The sequence below is a fragment of the Astyanax mexicanus genome, chromosome 1 (assembly GCF_023375975.1).
Source record: "Astyanax mexicanus isolate ESR-SI-001 chromosome 1, AstMex3_surface, whole genome shotgun sequence".
Lineage (NCBI taxonomy): Eukaryota > Metazoa > Chordata > Actinopteri > Characiformes > Acestrorhamphidae > Astyanax > Astyanax mexicanus.
In genome coordinates, this window is record NC_064408.1 from 60,585,149 (window position 1) to 60,609,711 (window position 24,563).

Sequence of the window (24,563 nt, forward strand, 5' to 3'; positions counted from 1 at the left end):
ATTGTGTATGTGTACAAATAACACAACTTCATAAAAACACTTACTTGACTGTAGAACATATATCATTACGTATTATGAACAAATAAAAAAGAGGTAAATCAAATAAAATGAACTACTTTTATCTGTTTGCCAAATATTTCACAGAACTGTAATATTTTCTCTGCAATGAACAGGAGTTTAAACATCCACATTTAACAAGAAAACTGCATATTTGCTGACTGTGTGCTGTTAGCTGGGCAGTGTTAGGGGTGCTGATAACGAGCATTGTAACTGGCTCAGTTTATCAGTAGTCATCATCCTATTAAAAGAGGCCAATTGTCTCATTTCCCCAATTACTGCTCCTTCTCTCCATTCCTCCTATTCCTCTCTCCTCCCCTTTACTCCTCCACCTTCTTCCAGGGTAAGAGAGGAGGAGTAGGAAAGGAGGAGGTAGAGAAGAGGAGAAATAGCCAAAGTGACTGTAGTCACAGCCCCAATGACTGAATATATGCATAGGCAGCACAGCATCTCAAGTAAAGCCAGTAGTCGTCCTGTTTCAGTATGTTTAGCTCTCTCCATTTTTATAGGCTTTAATGACAGAACAGGTTATCATTATCTTTTCATTTTCATCTCTGAACTGTCTTTCCATTTACAGTGTCTTAATTTTAATTTTAAATATAATTTTTTCTTTTTACCTAAACTCTGGAGCAGGCTGACTCCATTAAGACATTTTATCATAAAGGCTGTGATCAGTGATGCTGTGTGTTTGCAGTGATCCTGTTTGTGTTCTATCTCTCAGTTGTGAGGACAGGAATGCAGTTATCATTTCTGTTTGGCTATGGAATGTTTATTTTTAGTGAGGTCTCTCAACTCTTCCATAGTCCCCGGTGTGTGTGTGTGTGTGTGTGTGTGTGTGTGTGTGTGTGTGTGTGTGTGTGTGTGTGTGTGTGTGTGTGTGTGTGTGTGTGTTGTGTGTGTGTGTCTGAATGTGTCACCCCTGAAAGGCTGGGAGAAAGAGGCCCACCACCCAGCAGGCTAATAGTCACTGCTGTGTCATAGCAGCCAGACCATCCATCAGTCAGAAGGCTTTTTGTGTGTTTGTTTCTGTGTGTATGTGTGTGTGTGTGTGTTTGTGTGTGTGTGTGTTAGTGTCCATCATCACTGTAATGTTCTCAAAACTCATGTTGTTTTCAACCCTAGTTTGAGCCAGACAATAACAAAGCCTGGAAATACAGTGTTGCCATGAACATACAGTACTAAACTACACAGAAACTACACAAGAAATCCTATATCAATCAGTCAGACATGATGTTCACACTATGTAAAGAACGTCCACTGCTGAAACTAATCTGATTAATAAAACTAATCTTGAATAATGTGTTATAATTCATATAATTGGTAATATTTAGACATGTATAAAGTACTAGAGACCCAGACTTGAGTAAAAGTACACGTGCTCTTTCAAAAAAAGTGACTTGAGTAAAAGTTGAGGTGTTCTTTAATCTCCACACTTAAGTGGAAGTACTAAAGTATTCAACATTTTTTGTACTAAAGTATTGCAAGTAGTTTATTCCTACATTTACTACTAAAGTATTAAAAGTAAAAGTACAGTACTGTGGCATGCAGTTTTTACAGAAAGCAATGGAAAGTTCTTAGAGTGAAAGGCAGACTGAGCAGAGGTCTTCTTATAAGATCAGTTTGATCACTTGATTTACTAAATGATAAGCAGCTTTATCAAACCCGTTAACAGTGCAGAGCATCCACCACTATGACAGTTATAATGTGGGTTTAGAATGATTCCGAAAAATGTATATAATTGTAACGATTAATGATGCAGCACATTAAAAATGATTGGAGTAAAAGTATTAAACTCACAATATTTAGTGAAGTAAAAGTAGAATAGAGAGAAAACAATAATCCTTAAGTAAATACAGATAAAGCATTTTACTACTTAAGTACAGTCGTGAAGTAATTTTACATCTCTGGTAATCAATAGGTTAGTGTTATGAAATGTCAAATACTCAATACATATTAAATTCTTCAGGGTAAACAATTAAATCCTGTCAGTTCTGTGATTAGGGCAACATTATGTAGTATTTATATTTACTTAAATTATTAATTATTTTAATGCCCAAACTGAACTGTTAAAAGAAGAAATACAGTATACAATATAGTTTGTGTTTTAGAGGGACAGATTATATACAAAGACAAACAAATTCTTTCATACTGCTTTGTTACAACCCCATATTAAAAAAAACAATGTTCTGAAATATACAGTTCACCCCACAGTCTATACAGATCATATATGCTAACAGTCAGATTTATGCTTGCGGCATCACAAAAACCTATTTACATTTCTGGCCTAAAGTTCATTTAAGCTTTGTTTCAAATTTCAAGAGGTGTCTCGGAATAAGACCCAACCCAATTAGCTCACATCAGAACAAAGAGCATTTATATACACCATTCTTAAAGGCAAAGCACCAATTTGCTTAATTAAAAGGGATTGGAAAATGAGAGTCCGCTTAATCCGTAACGACATTACAACCAAGGGTTATCTTGGTGACTGTGATCCCAGCTGCCTGGAGATCATTAAGTTCCCTTTGTGTAGTTTTAGGCTGATCTCTCACCTTCCTCATGATGAAGGATACCCCACAAGGTGAGATTTTGCATGTAGCACCAGATTGATGTTGATTGACAGTCATTTTGTATTTCTTCCATTTTCTTACTTTTGCACCAACAGTGCAGCCTTGTGCAGGTCTATGATCTTGTCTCTTTTGGTTTTGCACATGTTTTGGAGGTTAGAGTCTGACTGATTAATTAAGGAGTCTTACAGTGACAGTTTAAGACAGCTAGCTGTCTTTAATGCAGGTAACGAGTTGATTAGGAGCATCTAACTGGTCTGAATAGAGGTGTGCCATTTTGTATCATATATGATAATATCGCCAATTTTTTTGATATTGTGAATGATATTATACCCTGAAATATCATTTTATATCACCCTCCTCTAATTATCACATCAGGGCACAACTTTTTTAGCTGTTTTCAGCAAAAAAAATATATATATATACTGTATATATATATATATATATATATATATATATATATATATATATATATATATATATATATATATATAATTAAATATAACATAATTTAATTTTCATTTTGTTGCAGTAGTGTATTCTTGATTTTTTTTTTTTTTTCAGTGTTTTGTCATATCACCAAGTGTATTGCTATGGTGAAAATACCATGTAATATCGTGATGTTATTTTAGGGTCATATCGCCCACCCCTAATTCTAAAAAAACATTGATTGTATTTTTATGTTTACCATTTTGCCACAGTTACAGTTAATATTTGCACTAAATACTGGTTTTATTTATTTATTTATTTATTAAGAGTTTGCTGAACTGTTCTCGGTCAAAAAGTGCTTATTGCACTGAATCACAGGTAGCTAATGTGTTTTCAGAAATAGCTTTCTAACTCATTACAGCATCAAATACATACCGAACATGTGTGTTTTCAAGAAATGTACACTCATGAACTCTCTCATTAACAGTAGAGAGCTATTTGAAAACAGGAACTTAACCTGCCAACTGGCCTCAATAAGTTGCTGATTGACTTCATCCGGAAACAATGTAATTCCCCGAACTGCGTGTGTACGACTCCCTTGTGTATGTGTGTGTGAATGTGCGTAACCTCAGTCTCGCATACCATGTGGCTCTCTCCAGAGTGAAAGGCTCTTAGCCTCTCAAACAGAGGATAAGTTAGGTCTTTGTTTCCATGCTGTCAGGGCCCTGCCCTCCTCTATCTCATTTCAAATATCACATTACTGAACTGCTGTGACCTCTCCATATAACACCGTATGATCCACCTACTGTCATTAATACTTCTGCACTGTCCAGTAAATACTGTATGGACATTTTCAGCTAACTTCTGGCACCCTTTAAGTGTAACAGTGATACAAATACCCTTCATATACATAACCAACTACATGCAGAACCACAGCAACCACTTGAAAAACCTGATGACCTGCAACCACCTAGCAACACCTTAGCAACCACCTGGGATACCACAATAATCACATATCAGCCAGCTAGCAACATCATGGAAACAAGTTTATGTCTGCAGCCACTGTTTATTAAAGGAAATGCACTTTTCTTTTGTATTGACTGCATTCCTACTATTCTCACCAAAATGAATTGTCTCATATAGGCTACTTTAGTCTGATAGGCTGACCACAGAAGTAAAATATTCAAGAGTAAACTCTTAGTTTTAATGTGTTCTAAAATCCCTTTCAGAAAAGTTCAGGAAGCTCAATTCAGACGGTTCAGAATGTGCTCTTTCAGTTCTCTGTCTCCACAACATTTTATGTTTTGAAGGTCTCTTCTGGACTTCCATATTTGGAGTCTTGCTCTGGCCCCTACAGATCACTCCAAACTCCTCCAGCCAATCCAGAGCCTGGTCCCTCCTCCCGTGCAAATCCTGCATCTCCCACTGTCCTTTTAAGGCCTACCTACCCATTTGTGAGTTACTGTTGCCTCTCTCTCTCTCTCTCTTTCTCTCTCTCTCTCTCTTTCTGTATATATACAGCTCTGGAAAGAAAATAAGAGACCAATAAAAATGATGAGTTTCTTTAATTTTACCAAATTGAAAACCTCTGGAATATAATCAGGAGGAAGATGGATGATCATCAAACTAGCCATCAAACTAAGCTGAACTGCTTGAATTTTTGCACCAGGATTGTTTTCCAAAAGCACTGTGTAAGACTGGTGGAGGAGAACATGCCAAAATGCATGCAAACTGATTAAATTACAGGGTTATTCCACCAAATTTTGATTTCTGAACTTTATAACTTTTTTATTTTATTTGCGTTATTTGAGGTCTGAAAGCCATTTCTCATTTTCTGCAAATATATGCTCTAAATGACAATATTTGTATTTGGAATTTGGAATAAATGTTTATGGAATAAAACAACAATGTTCATTTTACTCAAACATAAACCTATAAATAGCAAAATCAGAGAAACTGATTCAGAAACTGAAGTCTCTTAATTTTTTCCAGAGCTGTATTTATATTGTCAGTGCCTCTTCCTCTATCTCTCCCTCCATCCACTCTCCCTTCTCTTTATTTTCCTCTGAACACTTTGTTTGTTCCTGGTCCTCAGTCATATAAACAGCCAATTTTGTTCAGGACACTAGCGATTACATAACTCATGTAAACAACGTTATCCGCTACAATACATGTAGTCCTCGGATTCTTCAGTACAGTTTTTTTTTCGTTTATTCAATAAATTGAATTAAATAAAGTTATTTTCTTTTTATTTATATAAAAACATTTAGACAAATTTGCTCTTAAATACAAATCTTACCTCAAATACTGTCAGTCAGTCACTGTTAGTCAAGACATGCATGTGTCCAAAACTTGTATTGTTTGCATCCTAATAATAATAGATTAAACTTTGTGGCACAGTTAGACTCAATAGCTGCACTTTGAATAGATGTGTGCAGCTGTCTGGTGATGTTACATTAGCAGCACTTAGAATACGTGAGTGTGACTGACTTTATGTGACTCAGAGGAAGTACATGCTTTAACTTTACCCCCCAAGTACTAGTAGCTGTGTGATAAATAAGGACCTAGCTAATAGGTAGGAATTGGAAATTACTAAATTGGGCAAAATAAATTGTGAAACTAATTGTTTTAAAAGCTGGATGGAGTGGCAGCAATTTTGAGTCATTTTCACCCCCATGCAATATGATGTATCATCACACGCATGTGTTAGTTTAGTTTCAGGTTCAGCGTATATGTTTAAATAAATCCCATTAATTGTGTTTTTCACTTCATGAGCAGTGAAAAAAATTATGACAGGCTACACCCATGTTTTTTTTTTTTTTTTTATCAGTGTTGGAGAGAGTGTCTGTCCTGCTGTAAACTAAAGAAGCACACAACAGACATCAATCAATATGATCCTATGAACCTGGGGTATATAATAGGTCACGTTAATGGATAGGCAAGTCCAAACATAATATTTGGACTTTTTATCACTGTATAAACATAACCTTGATATTATTTTTTATTGACCTCAATTTTGCTCATTATGTTTAGTTACTGAGAAGTGCCTAATCACATGAATGAGTCAGTAAAAACAGTACTTATTTACTTATTTAAAATATATTTTTTCTAATTAATCAGTTCAAATGTGTAAATATTAATGATTCATTCAAAGTTTGTAACTCTTTAATAGTAATGTTGAGAAAATGATTAAAACCACTGTTTACAACCTGTAGCATAACCTAATCTCCGGGTGCCGCCATCATTGTACTAATTATGACTTTACTGTATGACGGCAGCGTCCAGAGATTAGGTTACACTACAGGTTGTAAACAGTGTTTTTTAATAAGCTTCTTATGCTATTTTTTAAGTTATTAATGCTTTGTTTTAAATGTTAGGGCTCTCCGGATTCTAGCAATGAGGTGTGGCGCTATTTGAGCCTGGATAACAGTGGAAAAAGTGATTTATCTTCAGAGGCAAGTGGATGCACCAAAGCGGCTGTTGTAAAGAGTGTTGGGCAAAAAGCACGAAAAATACTGGATCTCAGAAAGCTGTGGGAGAGCAGAGGTGCGCTATTCAACAAAGGTTAGTACTCTTTATCTAGTTTTTACTCTCATTTTACTGTTGGTAACGGAGTTCTCCTTTAACTTTAGTCTACATCACTTTTAAAATAAAACAGAAAAAAGTAAACTGAAATACACAGGTTATTTTTTATACTTTCATTCATAAAATCTACAGTACAATATATACTGTAAATCCTGCTCTGTGTAGACAGCAGAGAACGCAATGTGAGAAAATATAAAAAGACAGAAAGCAGCTCATTCACAGCTTCCCCCAGGAAAATCACACTTGTCCTTCCATAAGACCAGTCTTGCCTGACTTGTGCAGATGTAACACACATAACATTTTATTGTGTGTGCACCCTTCAGTAAACACTGTTGTATAACTGTTAGCAACAGCACGGTCGCTGTGTATTCCTCCTCCATACGAGTCCCTTCAGCACGCCTATTCTCATTCCTACCCTTCAGCCACACGCAACGCCTCCACAAGAAAGTGATTGTTAATACACCATTAACTGCTTTACAAGCTACACCTCATAAAGCCCGCTCCACTGCTGCGGCAAAAACGCCACTGAGTCACATGGGAGGTATGCGTCTATAGCTTTACATTCACTGCGGCTGTATGGTTTGGTTTCCATGTTGTTTAACTTTAGCTTCATCTTTGTGGAAAATGCTATATTTTCTGAACACAGAACAAAAGTAATGTATTCTCAGTGCTCACATCACTACAATAGCTTCAGACAGTCATATGCAAAGTCTGGACCCCCCCAGTTTAAGTTACATGTGTTCTTGATTTTTCTAAAAGTTTAAATAAGTGAACAAATCCCCTACAGGAAACCCAAAAAAAGACATTTACGTGAAAGTTGTAGAGCTTGTCTAATTAGGTATTTTCTATATTTAAAGTGGCAGTTCGTATTATTTTGTTTCTAAACTGAAAACAGAAGCATTTCTGAGTGGAGACGGGATACAATATTGTGTTTAATGGTACCAGAGTGCTGGAAAGACCATTCCTGCTAAGCCTAATATATATAAATTCTAAAAACTGGGGTGTCTGGTCGCTTTTCGCAGGAGTTCTTTTGGCCACTTCACGCGTCTTTATGTACTTACGTCACATGTACAGCCTCTAAAAGAGGATCCGGCTCAGTTTTACTGAACATGAGCTGCTGGTGGAGCAATGGAGACTTCAGAAAAGGAAACTCTGAAAGGAGACTGCATCACACTCTTCTTCCACATGCTCAGTGCAAAAACCCATTCTCACTAGAGAAAGCCCTAAATCCCAAAACTTACAGACATCAGCATTAACATATTGTTAAAAAAGTGTAACGTTAAAAAAGTCTTCGTACATGTTTTATAACATACAATATGTGTGTTCTGTGTTAAAGCCATGTATTTATTTTCTCATAGAAATCAACATGTACTTTGACTGGAGTCAAAGCTAACGTTTTGCAAACAATCAGAATTTAAATTCTGTTTTTTGATGGACTTTTCAAAAAGGAGTGCACTGTTAAACTTTACAACTTTAACCCTTTCAGACATAAATTATCTCCAGTGATGGAAAACACATAATGTAAGAATGCTGTCTTCTATCTGTAATGCACAGAAAAAAAGGTTAATATATTTTGCTATAAAATCTATATAGCAAATAAATATAATTAACTAAAATATTTAATTGTTTCTTATTTCCTTTGCATTGGGAGCATGTGTGTAATTTAATATTGACCTTTTTATTTCATAAACCATTCCTTAACTGTAAAAAAAAGAAACATTAGTAAAATAGCTGTTACTTTGCCTCAACGGCTTTAGTACTACTGTTTTTCCAGTGCAGTGGGCGGGGCCAAGTTACTGTTTCAGTGATTTATAAATTTGTTCATTGGCTGATTCAATGTCTATTCTCATGGAAAACAGCTCTTAAATCGTGTTATGTGTAACAAAACATTTAAAATAATAAAGTAAAATAAAGAAAATACATAATGTGTCCATTGTAATGGATGCAGGGTCTGAAAGGGTTAATCTCAGCTAGTTTCTATGATTATAAAAGCAGAACTGAATTTCACTTATTATTTGTCACGTATTAATTATTGAACCAAGCATATATTCATATATAGTCATATATTATTAACATTTGACCAAATGGATAAAAATCAACTCTTATCCTCTTAATCTCTGCAGAACATCCAGTTCTGGTACATCATTGTTGCTCACCATAAAGTCTCCTTAGGGTGTAATAAAAATCACAGAGCATAATCGGTAAATAAAATAGTATAATTCCAACGCCCAGTACATTACTGCATCATTTTCCACAATGCCACCATTATCCTTATAATTCCTCTGTGGGATGTAATTTATGAGTTTATACTGTAAGTTTGTTTTGCCATTTAAATACGTAAGTACATAATTACATTCTTAATTACATTTACATTCAATCTGCACTTTCAAACGTTTGCTGTTTGTTTTGATATTAGAACCCTAATAGCAGACACTCTTATCCAGGGCTTAGTGGAGAAAGTATCTCCTGCAAGTGCAAACAGAGTCCTGAAACACTGTAGTTCTAAGCTTAGATAGTGCCAAATACAAAAGAATCAACCATTCAACAGGACTGCGCACACAACAGTAATGTTTTTTAGGTTTACACAGCACATTGCAATGTTTATCAATAATCAGAATAGTTTATAGAATCCAATTATTAATTAATAACTTTTTTATTTCTCTCAAACAGTTATCCACGAAAAACAGTTAATGTTAAGATGTATTTCTGGGTGTATACACCAAGGAGGACTTACTCTCTTAAAATATGAGTTCTGTATGGATTCTTTATTAAAAGTAATGATTTTATATAGAACTAGCTCAAGTCAAAGAACCATCTGAATGCAAACCCTTAGATTCTGTATGTACAATTGGTCCCACAATGTTACAATTTGCATCAGTTTCTTAGGCCATAAAAAGGACTTAGAATAGAACCCTAAGAGAACAGAAAAGTTACCAAATAATTTATAATCATTTGTTATTTTAGGTCAATAAATAATTAATAGAGCCCCTGATATGACATGGTTTTATTTTTTTTATTTAAAACAATTGGTGAGCACCAGATATATACAGTATATTCACTAGTCTATACATATCACTGGACTTCATAGACTGCTATGTTGTGCTGTGCACATGCTCTGCAACCCTCCATCCTTTCATCATGGAAAGGGGGTTTATGAATTTATGGAGTTACAGCAGATGGCACAAGAAGAATTAAAGCTAATTAAAGATGATAAGGTAAGGTTATCTATTTAGATGGGTACCAAAACCATATTTATGATCTAATTTAGGCTGCTTTTGCAAAGATCTAGCTAGCTAAACTAATGCTAGCTAAGTTAGCTTAGATTAGAAGGCTTACATTGCTCTCCATACAATATATGGTAGGATTGGAAGAAAGTAGCTGCAGTGTGTGTGTGAGTGTGTGTGTGTGTGTGTCCAAAAACTTTTTCTACAAAATGATATCTACCTCCTGCCTTGTACACTTCTACTAAAAGCTAGCTAGCTAACTAGCTGGCTATCGTTAGCTCTCGGCTTATAGCTACTTTTAGCTGCCTAGCTAAAACATTCAACAAATACAGCAGTACAATTAATATGTGGTGCTCACCACTTAGTATCTGGTGCTCACCTCTTAGTATCTGGTGCTCATCATCTAGTATGTGGTGCTCACGACTTAGTATGTAGTGCTCACCACTTTCGTTAAAAAAACACACTATGTACCTTTATGGGCTCCATAGGCTTCCACTCTTAAGAGTCAAATAATTAGTTTTTTGTACTCCTACTACAAGAAAAACTAGTGTTAGCTTTTACACAGCATAAGCAGCAATGCCTCACACACACACCAGTACCGCCAAAACATCAGTCTGCATGATGATGGACTCGGTTGGGAAACATAATATGCATCTTGGTGCCTCTGTTGAGTCAGAGATAGACCAGGGAGTGGAGGAATGAAGTAGTGAAATATGATTTGGGAACAAGCGTCCCACAGTTTGTTGCAGTTGTCTCTGGTCTCCGTGGTGACAGCCACTTAGTGGCCTGCGACGGGTTTCGGCGGCGAACGCTCTCCTCTAATCTGAGTGTCATGTGAGCTGTGTGGCCAGAGAGAGTCGTCCTGCAGCCAACACTGTCCACACACTAAACCCTGAGTGCCATAAAGTTAACATTACAAGCCTAAATGCTCAGATCCATGTTTTTGGCTCAGAACTGGATTTTATGTAAAAAGTGGTTAAAAAGTCACAGAAAGCCCTTTTATTTCAAAGCAAAACTAAACAATAGCGAAAATGGCATATCTGAATACCCCAGCAAGTAACTCTGAAACATGGCAGCCATTTTGAAAGTTTGTCCTGCAACATTTGACTCTGTTCTGAGCAAAAAACATGGATCTCAATTTCTTGATTTCCAGCTAAATACATCAGCTTATAAGGTGAGCTGGAAGTAGTGTAAATGTAATTAGCATCTTTCTCAATTAGCAGCTCACTGGTTTAATATTAATGCATGACTGATATTATCACTATTTAATATTGATATTGTTTCCTATTTGATCATTTGTATTTAAAATGGCTAATCTTAAAACAAGCTGTGGTTAATTATCCAAGAATTTGAATTATTTCGGGCTACAGTCGGGTGTGTAATCCTCTTTTTTTTTTTTTAATCGGACGCTTTTATCCAAAGTGACTTAAAAATAATTATGTATATTAGCAATGTATATTAGAGAACAAAATTCAAGTCAGAAACATATTTTGTATACTCCACTGCAGCAAATGCAGATGAGCCCGATTTAAACCACACTTTTTTTGTAAGTAGAGCTTTAAAACTGATATTTTGACAGTTCTGACAGTTCAGAGTTTTAGGTGCCTCTATTTCTTGATGTCTGCCCCTAAAAGTTTTCGTTGTCAAGAAAATGGTCTGTGACGTAGCCTTATGTTTTTTAATGTATATAAAGCTATGCTGTGGTAATCACAATATAGCAAAGTAACAAAATCACACTGTGATTGTAAAAAATTTGAATGTTATAATCACGCAGCTCTGACGTGCAAGCTCCTCCCCCTGTCCGCAGTCACAGGTGCAGCCTTGCGCACATCAGTCACTCGTGCACAGCACACCTCCAGGCAAAGCAATGGAAAATTAAGTAAAGGCACCTAAAACTTGGAATTGTAGTTATTTTGAAGACTCTACTTACTAAAAATGTCAGGTTTTGATCAGGCTCAAGTAATGAAATTAAATTGAAATTACAGCAAAAACACATTTAAATGATACATTTAAAAGTAAAAAAGCTAATGGCTGATGAGGTACAGTATTATTTTTAAATTGTAAATAAAAAGACATAATGCAGTTCTCGTGAAGGTCTGGAAAGGAAGAAAATTCAGTGTTTTGAATGGCAACAACAATCAGTTGAGCATCAACATGATTCTAAAGCTGTTATTTGAAGTTAAATATGCTGCATAATGTTATTTTTAAGATTATCATGTAAAAGTAGTATCATACACAAACAACTAAAAATAACTACTCTTCTACACTCTACTACCACACAAGAATAAAACACACAGGATAATCTGATTTTCTGCTGATATGTTATTCGTTTGTTTGTCAGCTTGTGTTAGCAATGAGTACCTACACTGTAAAATAATAGAATGTACTGCCTGGTGAAAGATTACTTGTTACTTTCTTAACTCAGTCAGTAATTATTTACACATTTTGTCAACCATTGGATTCTGCTAAACTCAGTCATTCAGGATCAAGATCTGCCTGAATCCAACACTTTTGGAATGAGTTGGAGTTGTGTGTGTGATTCAGAACTTTTCATTCAAACACCAACACTTGACCTTTCTATCACTCTTGTGGCTGAATGCAAACAAATTCTGACAGCAATGTTTCAACATAGTCTATAGAGAAGAGAAGAGGCAGTTAATCAGCAAAAGTGAGACAACCCCTCTAAACAGCTCAGAGATTGTGTAAAGCGTGTCTGTGTAAGCTTATAGCTTGTGGGGGGGGTGTGACAGGCGTCTGAGTCAGGGCGTGGAGAGCGCTCCCAGATCCTCCTCATCTGTTCATGACCTCACCTTATTAGGCCTTGGCTTGCAGTGTGTTCAAACCCCATGTTCACACTGACCCCAGGATGTGAATGCCTGTAGTCCGGCCTCGACAGGATACACCACCTTTCATTTAAAGCGTAAAATATGTTCCAGAATCTCACCTCCGACCCGCTGCTTTGCGTCACTGCTGTACTACGTATACACCACAGTACTTTTCCCATAACTCAAATAAGATTCTGTAAGCTCAAATAAAGGGGATGAAAGAGATTCTTAACAAGTAAATATATGTATGTACATAATTGTAATGGTTTTCATAATTATAAATATATTAGTGGTGTCAATTGTTTAAAAAATTTAATCTGATCAATCACAGTAATATTCTGTGATTAACTGCGATTTAAGTTTTTATAGTGGATATTCAAATGTAAATAAAAGAATGAATGTAAGAAATGTAAAATGCAACTATATTGATATTAGTGGTGTCATTAAAATACTAATATATATCTGTATGTTAGAGGGAAGATAAAATTAACAAGGGGCGCTGGAATAAAGAATGCATTATAAATTGGATAGATAGCTTGGTTGTAAGGATTTCTGAATTAGAACTTAATTTATATTTAAGAGTATAAAAATCTCATGAGGGGGATGACCATTTAAATGGCCTGGGGGAAATATGTCATGGATAGTATTCAGTAATGTGGTACACTGTCCCTTTAGGAACCGCTTAAGAGCCTCTTACACTACGATGAGAGCGTATAGAACCAGCGTGTTTGGCTCCGGAGCGTTACAACTCGACACAGCCAGAAAAAATTATGTGCGTTGGGTGGGGGAGGGGCTGATTGCGGCAGAAGGTGAGGTCAAACTTGCGTGGCGTAGTTACCTTTTGTAAAAAAATAATAATAATGTGTTCCTAATTCAAAACGAATAGCGTGTGTTAATGCTTCAACATTTACAGACCTAAAATATATATGTACTGTATGTTGTTGTTTGCAAGAAATTTTTAACACTAACTAATCACACGCAAAAAAAACACCCGTAATCCACTAGATACATGTGCCAGAACTTCTGCTTGATTCACTCATTAAAATGCGTGACACACACACAATACCATGCCACTGCCATGTTAGTGCTCTGCAGTATCAAGGCCTTTAGAGAAGATCTGCACCTCTTTGTAACAAAACTATAATATGATTTTTAGGTGTTACCTAAAAAGTAAATCCTGAGGTGGAATATGGGAAATTAAATTTGATCTGTAATCCCTTCCTCCCATTTTCGAGGACTTCAGGAGATGAACTGAAGACCTTATGCTATACATGTACTGTAGATTAAACAAATCCAGCATAATCAGCAATAGAGAGTGGTACCCATTAATCATGTTTTAGTTTACAATGTGTGGGACTAGTTTTCTGGACAAACCACAATTTTAGACCCACTGAATCCCCTAGATAATAGATGTGGTATTTATCCTAAGCCACAAACTCACAGGCTGTTAGGAATAGACATGACATTCTCTCTAAATCATACATACGACATAAACCCCCACAAAGTCCGGTAGAGTTACTCATTTTGATTCCTCCCCTCGTGAAATGTGGATTAAAGTATTAGCCCTAAGGAATGTAATTGGCACGTTAGTTTAGATGATGTTCTGTCACGCCTACCAGCAGCCTACCAAAACTATAGCCAAACCCTTAATCAGAGTAGGCCATAATCAAATTCACAATGGCACCATTTAAACCTGCAGGGGCTGTAATTATTTTCTTGGCTTTTTTATAGGTAGGATTCTGCAGAAATTCCACCAATTCCAGGTTAAGTGCAGATGGCACAGGCCTCTAGCTCTGAGCCCAAGCATTTCTGAGCAGATACTGTGTGTGTGCTTCAGTTATATACACATACATACACACATACAATTATACAAGAAGGCCGTTAAAATGTTAAACTCAGGTTCTGTGAAATGTCTTACTACGATGGCATACACATTTATCAACAATAGAAAGCAAATATCAGTATATATGAGCCACAGCTTACACTTCATCCATCACAGAGATGCACACACACACATACACACACAAAATCTAACAAATGAAATGAGTATATATAGCCTAAAGTCACACATCTGCAAACACATTCCCCCCACTCTTTATATACAGTTGTGGTCAAAAGTTTACATACACTTGTAAAAAAACATAATGTTATGGCTGTCTTGAGTTTTCAATAAGTTCTACAACTCTTATTTTTCTGTGATAGAGTGATCGGAACACATACATGTTTGTCACAAAAAACAGTCATAAAATTTGGTTCTTTCATAAATTTATTATGGGTCTGCTGAAAATGTCACCAAATCTGCTGGGTCAAAAATATACATACAGCAACATTAGTATTTGGTTACATGTCCCTTGGCCATTTTCACGGCAACTAGGCGCTTTTGGTAGCCATCCACAAGCTCCTGGCAAGCTTCAGGTCGAATGTTTGACCACTCTTCTTGACAGAATTGGTGCAGTTCAGCTAAATGTGATGGTTTTCTTGCATGAACCCGTTTCTTTAGCACTGTCCACATGTTCTCAATGGGGTTTAAGTCAGGACTTTGGGAAGGCCATTCTAAAACCTTAATTCTAGCCTGGTTTAGCCATTCCTTTACCACTTTTGATGTGTGTTTTGGGTCATTGTCTTGTTGGAACACCCAACTGCGCCCAAGACCCAACCTTCGGGCTGATGGTTTTAAGTTTTCCTGCAGAATTTGGAGGTAATCCTTCTTCTTCATTATCCCATTTACTTTCTGCAAAGAACCAGTTCCACTGGCAGCAAAACATCCCCAGAGCATAATACTACCACCACCATGCTTGACAGTAGGCATGGTGTTCCTGGGATTAAAGGCCTCACCTTTTCTCCTCCAAACATATTGCTGGGTGTTGTGGCCAAACAGCTCAATTTTTGTTTCGTCTGACCAGAGAACTTTCCTCCAGAAGGTTTTATCTTTGTCCATGTGATCAGCAGCAAACTTCAGCCGAGTCTTAAGGTGCCTTTTCTGGAGCAAGGGCTTCTTTCTTGCACGGCAGCCTCTCAGTCCATGGCGATGTAAAACACGCTTGACTGTGGAGACTGACACCTGTGTTCCATCAGCTTCCAAATCCTTGCAGACCTGCTTCTTGGTGATTCTTGGTTGACTCTTGACCATCCTGACCAATCTCCTCTCGGCAGCATGTGATAGCTTGCGTTTTCTTCCTGATCGTGGCAGTGACACAACTGTTCCATGCACTTTATACTTGCGTATAATTGTCTGCACAGTTGCTCTTGGGACCTGTAGCTGCTTTGAAATGGCTCCAAGTGACTTCCCTGACTTGTTCAAGTCAATAATTCGCTTTTTCAGATCCACACTGAGTTCCTTTGACTTTCCCATTGTAGCTTTTGTAGCTGAGTCTAATCACTGGGTCAAATGAGCCCTATTTAAATGGGCTCATGAGAAGTCAACAGCTGTAGTCAATCAGAATCACTTACAAGAAGTGAAGAGGCCATGACATGAAGCTAATTTGATTGACACAACTCGCTACATCACCAAAATTGACAAATTTTGTTGCTGTATGTATATTTTTGACCCAGCAGATTTGGTGACATTTTCAGCAGACCCATAATAAATTTATGAAAGAACCAAATTTTATGACTGTTTTTTGTGACAAACATGTATGTGTTCCGATCACTCTATCACAGAAAAATAAGAGTTGTAGAACTTATTGAAAACTCAAGACAGCCATAACATTATGTTTTTTTTACAAGTGTATGTAAACTTTTGACCACAACTGTACTCTCTCTCTTAGACACACCTTTATTGGGTCCAGGTGTTATCAGTGCAATATGGTATAGGTTTTGCACTATGAAGCATGTTCCTGTAAAACCCTGCAGTGTTTTCAGTTCAGCTAGCTCATAAATCAATCACACAAACACACACACATGCACACGTACACATACACATGGCCCTGTAACGCTCTCTGCTCAATGATAAACTAAAAACCTTACCATAATAAATCAGTTCAGCATTCCGTAAGTAATCAGTCACAGCTCTTCCTCTGTTTCGCTCAAAAAAAAAGATACTGATGTTGAATGAAGTCCAAAAGTGCAAAGAGGGCTGACTTAAATCCAGTTCTTAAAGCTGATTTACTGCAGGTGATGTTACTGTGTGAACTGTATTCATTCAAAATGCCCACTACCTCCTCTCACTCAGCCTCTCTTCTCTCCTCCTTTCCTGTGTTGAAGGACATTAGGCTGTGGCTATCAACCACTGGTACTTCTGCTGTCACCTCTGAACCTCTGAACACCGTATTTCCTGCTTTTTCACACCAGAGAGGGTTACCAGGATACATTTGTTTTATGCATTAAATAATAAATAAACTTTAAAACTGCAAGTGTTACATGATGCTAAATATATGATATATGTAAATGTGTTGGAATGTTATAAATGTCACAACAATGTAACAATTTATCATAATACATCAAACAATTTCATTTTCATGGTGAACATGATTGACTTTACTGTAATATAATGAAGCAGTAAAAAAAAAAACAATATGGTGGACTCAGCGTACTTTCTTAAAGTTAATTATTTCATTTCTAACTATTGAGTCTCAGCTTTTATTCACCAAGGCAATCCAGGCTGATATACTTTAAAAAAAAAAAAAAACATTAGTGTTAATGGGTGGGGCTAAACCACTATAGACTGAATAAAAATTTAAAAAAGAAAAACATACAATTTGTGGTATTTCTGACAGATAAGCCTAGTTTTGGCAAACCACCATTGGCTGCGTAGAACCATCGACAGCATTTCAACAAAGGGAAAGATGGGACCAAAATATATTTTCTTTATTTGTATTAAATAATAACTAAGAGCCAGTGTGCTACCGCTAAAGTACCAATGTTGAATGAGACTGGTCCCTGCATGCTAACACTGTTGTAGCAATGTTGGACAAGGCCAGTAGCTGACATGCTATTAGCTGGGTAGCAATGTTGGACAAAGCAGGAAGCCAGCATGATAACATTGTTGTAGTGATGTTGGACAAAGCAGCTAGCCTGTGTGTTAACATGATGTTGTGTGATGTTGAGCTGGCATGGTATTGGCATTGGTACACGATTCAATGAAGTGTGATAGACAGTCAGTAAGCTAAATTGCCTCTTCTAGGCCAGCCTGCTAGATGCAGGCTGCTAAACTGAGACTCAATGTAGTTATGCACTAATATTACTAATCTGTTATTCTTCTGAAAGCAGAAATGCATTACAGCAGCATAAGCATATTACAGGAAACTGATGTCATATTGTATTTAAGTGAAAATGTAAATTTTACATTTAAATTGCACAACTAAATTCATTACATCCAGTTTTTCAGTAAAAACACGCCTATATATTTAATTGGGTTAGCACATAAACTGCACAGGTCTGCATCCATTCTATTCATGATTGTTCTTCACTACTTAGAGGGTAGTTTGGAGGATGTAAATAAAGTTCCATTTCAAATGAAGCCAGAGGACTTAGGCAGGCTGGAAACGGAACACCGAAAGAGTAACACGCAAACAAACAAACAAACGAGGCTGCGGTCTCTCAGATTAGCGGCCCTGCTGCCTATTTGCTGCCATTGCGGTCAGTTTATGAGACCAGGTTGCGTGCCGAGCATCCAAATGAAGAACTCATACTTTCCGTTCCATCCCCTGATGATGTTATGCAATCAGTCTTAACGACTTAATCGCAAAGTCAATTAATGCAGCATTGTACCATTTAAGCAGAACAGAACAGAAGGAAGCCTGGTAGATCAAGAGGCTTTAAAACACAAACGAGACGGCCGGAGACGCCAACAGTGCCTTGAAGCTCAACAACAACGAGATAAAGATCTCGTTCCTGCCAATATCCGGAGGAAATAAGCTGAAATATGGAAGGAGTGGAGGTCAGAGATCATGAGTGGTTTTGATCAGAAGTTTGCACAGGGGGACACAGAGCAGGACCTGATAAGCCTCCACACGTCACGCAGGAATGACCCCAGTGGTAATTATGTCATTATGGGATTCCTGTTTTTACAGTGTAATTACAAGGCAGTGAGAGGGGTAGAACAGCTAGAGGCTATGGAGGCATGAGGGGAGGGGGGTCAGATTGGGTTGTTTTGAGGGGAAAAGTGGGGGCTCTGGCTCTGTGCGTACTCCCAGTCGGACGTCCCGTTGTGTCTGGCAGACCAGCCGTGACATTATTGTGGAAAATCTGTTGAGGAAGCAGCTTTTTTTTTGTTTTTTGTTTTTTTACAGTGATTCCACCATTCGCAGAAGCCCGAACAAGGACACGGCTCAGCCAGAATTGCAAGTCATTTTGAAATGAGGCTGGCTCTTTGCCCCAGTGAGGAACAATGAGGCTTTCACATCACCTAACACATGCCCATCACACTCGCACGTGTACAAACACAGTGAGCATCATGAACCACGGGATGCTGTCTTGTTAGGTGCAGCCAATCATCAGTGGTAAAATGAATACCTTATACACCTTATATACACAGCATCAACATATCACAACATATATACAAACATCAGTAACAACATATCGTCATTGTCCAATGAAAAACAAGTATCTCCATATATGTCGAATGTTAGTTTACTTCATAATTTGATTATTGAAAAATTTGATTGAAAATTTACTTGTTTTACTCTTTTGACTTCTATTGAAAATTTTGAGATTTTTTTCTCTCTTCTGTAAAGTTGCTGTTTTGGATATACTTGTTTTTCATTGGACAGAGACGATATACAAGTAGTACAACTTATAAAGAGCTTCTATAGCCAGAAAGAACAAATCTTTCAGTTCTTTTTGAGGGGGATTTGTTTAAGACTTTTGTCCATTCTTTCTTGCAAAAGGCTTCTAGTTTTGTGAAATTTCTGGGTCATCTGCCACGAACAGACAGTGCCAGATGATATTTAGGTCAAAGGACCATGAGGGTCATGGTGAAACATTGCCCAAGGTAGTAGACTGTGGAATCTGGGATTTGTTAATCGTGTTAATTTGTGAGTCGATCATTTTGGTTTTGGAGATGCAAAAAAAGTTTTCCCAACCAATAAGAAGGGCTACGATACGCCTGAAAATAGCTCAGTCAGAGAAGATTACATGGGAAAATGACCATCAGTGGCTGAAATTATGGTAAGAGAGTATGTACAATGCCAATTTTAATAAAGTAGAGTTGTTCTAATGGTCACTGCAGGAAGACAACACCTGAGAGTGAATTTGGAGAGAGTTAGGGTTTCCTTTTGGAGTCTTGTAGACAGATGTTATTGTAGGCATTATGATCCTACTCAATCAATATCTGGCTACAAAGTCATACATACATTTATACACACACAGAAAGGTACATACCGCACAGATACACATACACACCAGATCAATCTAGAGTATTTAATTTTTCTGGGTCATTTTTCCATTATCTAATTCACCTGATCTCCATGTTTTGGGATCGTGGGAGAAACACCACCCAGTACTTGAACCCAAGACCCCAGTGCTAGGAAGTGAATGGCTTACCACTAATCACCAACATTGAGCTGTCTTCTCAAAAATTAAGTAAAAAGAAACTTTTTACTGAGAATAGAATTTTCATAGACCCCTCAAAGATAATTGATTTTAATCTTTTTTTTTATTTTTTAGATTTGTTCCTTCTGTATGTAAGTGGATAATCTTATATCTGAATGCTACAGAAACATGTGAATTAAATAACTTGATAGACAATGTCTGTTTTCACTACAAATTAAATAAATGAATAATGGACTGTATATGTGCAGTATTATACACACTACCAGTCAAAAGTTTAGACACAACTTAAATTATTATTTTTTTTGTATTTGAAAGTTCTGCATTGCAGAATAATATTAGTGCATTTTGTTAGCAAAAAAGTGTTAACAGAACACGTATTATATGTTAGATTCTTTAAAGTAGCACCCCTTGCTTAGACTCTACCTTAATTTCTCAGCTTTATGAGGTAGAGTCACCTGGAATGACTTTCAGTTAACATCTGTGCTGAACTCCTTAATAGTTTTACTTGAATTCTTCACTTGAATGTCTTGTCTCTTAATGTGTTTGAGAGCATCAGTTGTAAAGTTGTGAAGAGGTAGAGTTGGTATACAGTGAATAGCTCTATTTGAATAATGTTGTATTATAAAAAGAACAACTCAACTTAGTAAAGGAAAAAAAAATACTTTCAGTTTTTCTGAAAAAAAAAACGTATATCCTTAAGTGCAGGTGCAAAGACCATCAAAAACATCACGATAAAACTGGATCTTATCAGAAATGCCCTAGGAAATAAAGACCAAGAGTTACCTCTTTTGCACTGGATGAGATCATCAGAGTTTCCAGCCTCAGAAACCGCAGATAAGAGTTCACCTAAATGCTTTACAGAGTATTTTGGTTTATTTAACACTTTAAGATTACTACATGATTCCTTATGTGTTCCTTCATAGTCTGGATGACCTCAATATTCATTTACAGTGTAGAAAAGGTTGCAACTTTGGCCCCTACTCAAGCTATGCTGTGCACCCAGGATGAACCGAATGGCCGTTCTTGCCTTTCAGTCCAACAGTCACGCTACATCATCAAGATACCGCAAAGCATGACTCAGGGTATAGATATATACACATACAGAAGCAGACATTCCATCATATTTCCTGTCTTGCTCTTCAAAAACACACCAAGAATGTAATTGCACCTGAAATGATGCACACTGGACACGGAGCACAAAAACAAAGAGCCAACAGTCTCTTTTCAGAACACACACAAAGCCCACACAATTCAATATCTCCATGCTCTTATTCTCAGGCAACACACACACACACACACACTGCACACTGCAGCAAAGTCCAGACATACCTTCATCAATGCTGTATCAAGTTCAGCTCTTGCACCAATACTAATTCAGTTCAGTGTGTTTCATTCCTTTGTCTAGTCTAACCTCTTTCTCCTGCTCTTTTGTACACTGCAGCTGGTTGTGTGGTATCTCCATTGTGAGATGTTTAAATGTGTTAAAAATGTGGGAAGCTCAGTTTACTTGATGGTAAATCTGACAATAATAGAAGAAGAATAGACCAAACCTGCCTAAGGGAGATAATGATTGACGTATATATGAACACAATAATTAAAATCTAATCATTCTGTAATCTTAATAATCCCTGATATTCTAGCACATGATGGGTATAATGCTTTCATTTATTGAAAAAGGCAGCAACATTGTTTTTCTTTGCCTTCATTATTGGGTGTATGCAATTATAGCTTATTGAAATATACAATAAATTACGGTTATGTTTACTTAACTTAGCTCAGCTTTACAGGTCTCGCCACCCAGTAGCAAAACCTGCTAAATTTAGAAGGAAAACATGGCAACACCCCTGTTCCTACTACTAGTTACTAGTTACTAGTGTCGCATAAAATGGGCCTTATAATCTGGTGCACCTTAAGTATGAAAAAAGACCAGAAAATAGACGTTTATTGATAATGCGCGTTATAATCTGGTGACCTTTATAGATCGAGAAATACGGTAATGTATTCTGATGTGTTTGTATTGAGCATTATGGACACTGCTGCTCTATTTCACTAACAATTCAAGCACACTGAGAGGATAGCAGTGCACTGAAAACTGCCATGGTGAATTTATGAGGACAGTTTTAAATAGTGTAACACTAAATGTGGTCGTATAAATCTGGCTCATAATACTTTAAAAATAAGAAAATTAAGTTTGTGTTTTAGATAATAAGATTTTAGGGAAAAGTTTTAAATTTAAATTGAGCTCATTTACATGTATTTCATGTGGTAACAAAATAAAAACACAGCAAAAGACTACATTTGCACCTCCAAGCCAGGCATTTAACCCTGAGTTAACCCACAGGAAGGGAAACCAATTTGAGCTGCTAGTACAGAAAAGGAGTGAGTCATATTTCTGTAGAACATTTAGCAGAAGCAAAGGCAAAGAATCTTCTGCAAACACACCAAGCTGGGTTATACGCTACACACACACACTCACACTCACACACACACTCACACACACACTCAGAGAGAGATGCTGTCCCTGACCTTTGTACTTTAATTCACACTGAATAGTCTTATTGTATGAGACATATTTGATACAGTGGCAAATTGGCAGGCAGTTTAGTGCAGGAAGGAACTTCGGAGCTGCTGCACAGCTGTTGGCTGACACACACACACACGCACACGCGTCCTGCACACTCTTCCCAACTGTCTCTGGAACGCAGCAGTGATATCACCCTGTCAGAGATCCTAACGGGACCAAAATGCTTTTGATCTGTGTGTGGGGTTCCCCTCCTAACTGTCCCTTTCACAGACTTGCAGCTGCACAACAAATCCTTCATCCGCCTTCATTCTGATCTGAAGCCAATTTAAAGTTTATTACAGTTGTGGTCAGAAGTTTACAGACACTCATCATGGTTATAAATGTCATGACAATATTGAGCTTCAATTGAACTTGTCTTTTCATTTTAAATGTATAACATACAATGTCAGTAAGTATAAAAATATTTTTTATGTTTTTTGTAACCAAAACTGTAAATCAGCTTTAGCTAGACAAGGAGATTCCATAGATGATACTAATCCTGACATAACCCCACTCAGAATTGGAATTTTCACTGCTCTACTTTAAAGGGCCTTCAATCTTTTTATTTTCTTATTTCTGCCTAAAAATGTATTAACTAATTATTAATAAGATATTTTTGTACTACAGTTAGTTCCAACCCTGCAATGTGATGTGAGGCGTTCTATGAGTTCCGTTATTAGCCGGTAATGCACTTTAACCGAAGCTCTCATGTATTACTCCTCCACATACAGGTAAACTAACAACGATGCAGCGCTTACAAGCCAAACAGCACAGCTACAAACAGAGCAGCAATGGTACTATTTTAACTCACAGAGTGTTTTTTTTAATTCACAGAGTGTTTATAACCAAACAGATCGTATTTTCTCATCCTCTTTGACTCAAAATCTTTTAATAAATAGAGATAATGGAACTGTGGATTAATCACAATAATACACTCGAGGTTCGTGCTATAACATATAATACTGGCACTGCTGGGCTTATGAACAATGCCAGTATTACACATTATAGCACTCCCTCTCGTGTATTACTGCTTAAGTATAGCACAATTAAATACAAACTCATAATATGATTGGCTGAGTTTCATTCATATATGAGTGCTGTCAAATCTGTCCACACACATCAGCCTGTCTTATATATTTGTAATCCAGAAACAACCATTTACAGAAATGATGCACGATAAGCCAGCTAAACAGAGTAAATTCTTAAATGCAATACAAATGAGCAACAAAGACAAATCCAAATGAAACAATTAACACAAAACCTCTCTACAGCCCCACCAGCTGCAGTATAGCGGTTTGGATGGAAGCCCTATTTCTGTGTTTAGAGCATCACACTGATGTTTCACCCAAACAAAGGCAGACAACTTTCATCAGGACATTGTTAAGCTTGCCAAACACAGAGAAGGAGAACTGAAGCAGAGAAAAGAGAGCTGGACGACCCTTCCTAAGTGCAGCAGTGCTTGTTTGCAGATCAGAGCTATTTTCTTTTCTTGGGTTTGTTGAGGATGTCAGTGCATAATGCAGGGTTCATACACTTTTTAACCAATAAATTTCCATGATTTTTTTTTTTCATGATTTTTGTATGCCTTTAAGGCAAATTTTCAAGACCTTATGATTTTAGTGCAGACATGGACAATAAAACCAAAAAAACAACTAAAACTATAATCATGATTGATTATGGTAGATCTAAAATGAATCTGATAAAAATGTTCCATTGTGTAGAGTTAAATTACTTAATTAACTCTGAGATGATGTATTTATAAGCTCAAAATATATTTTTTCAGACGATAAATGGAAACAGAAATATTCGTAGACCAAACTTTCAT

At 36.8% G+C, this 24,563-nt stretch overlaps 1 protein-coding gene across 3 annotated transcripts in view; it reads right to left on the minus strand.

Annotated features, from left to right (window-relative positions):
* palld (palladin, cytoskeletal associated protein) overlaps nt 1-24,563 on the minus strand; it is a 160,021-nt gene that overhangs the window by 43,712 nt on the left and 91,746 nt on the right. The window lies entirely within an intron of this gene.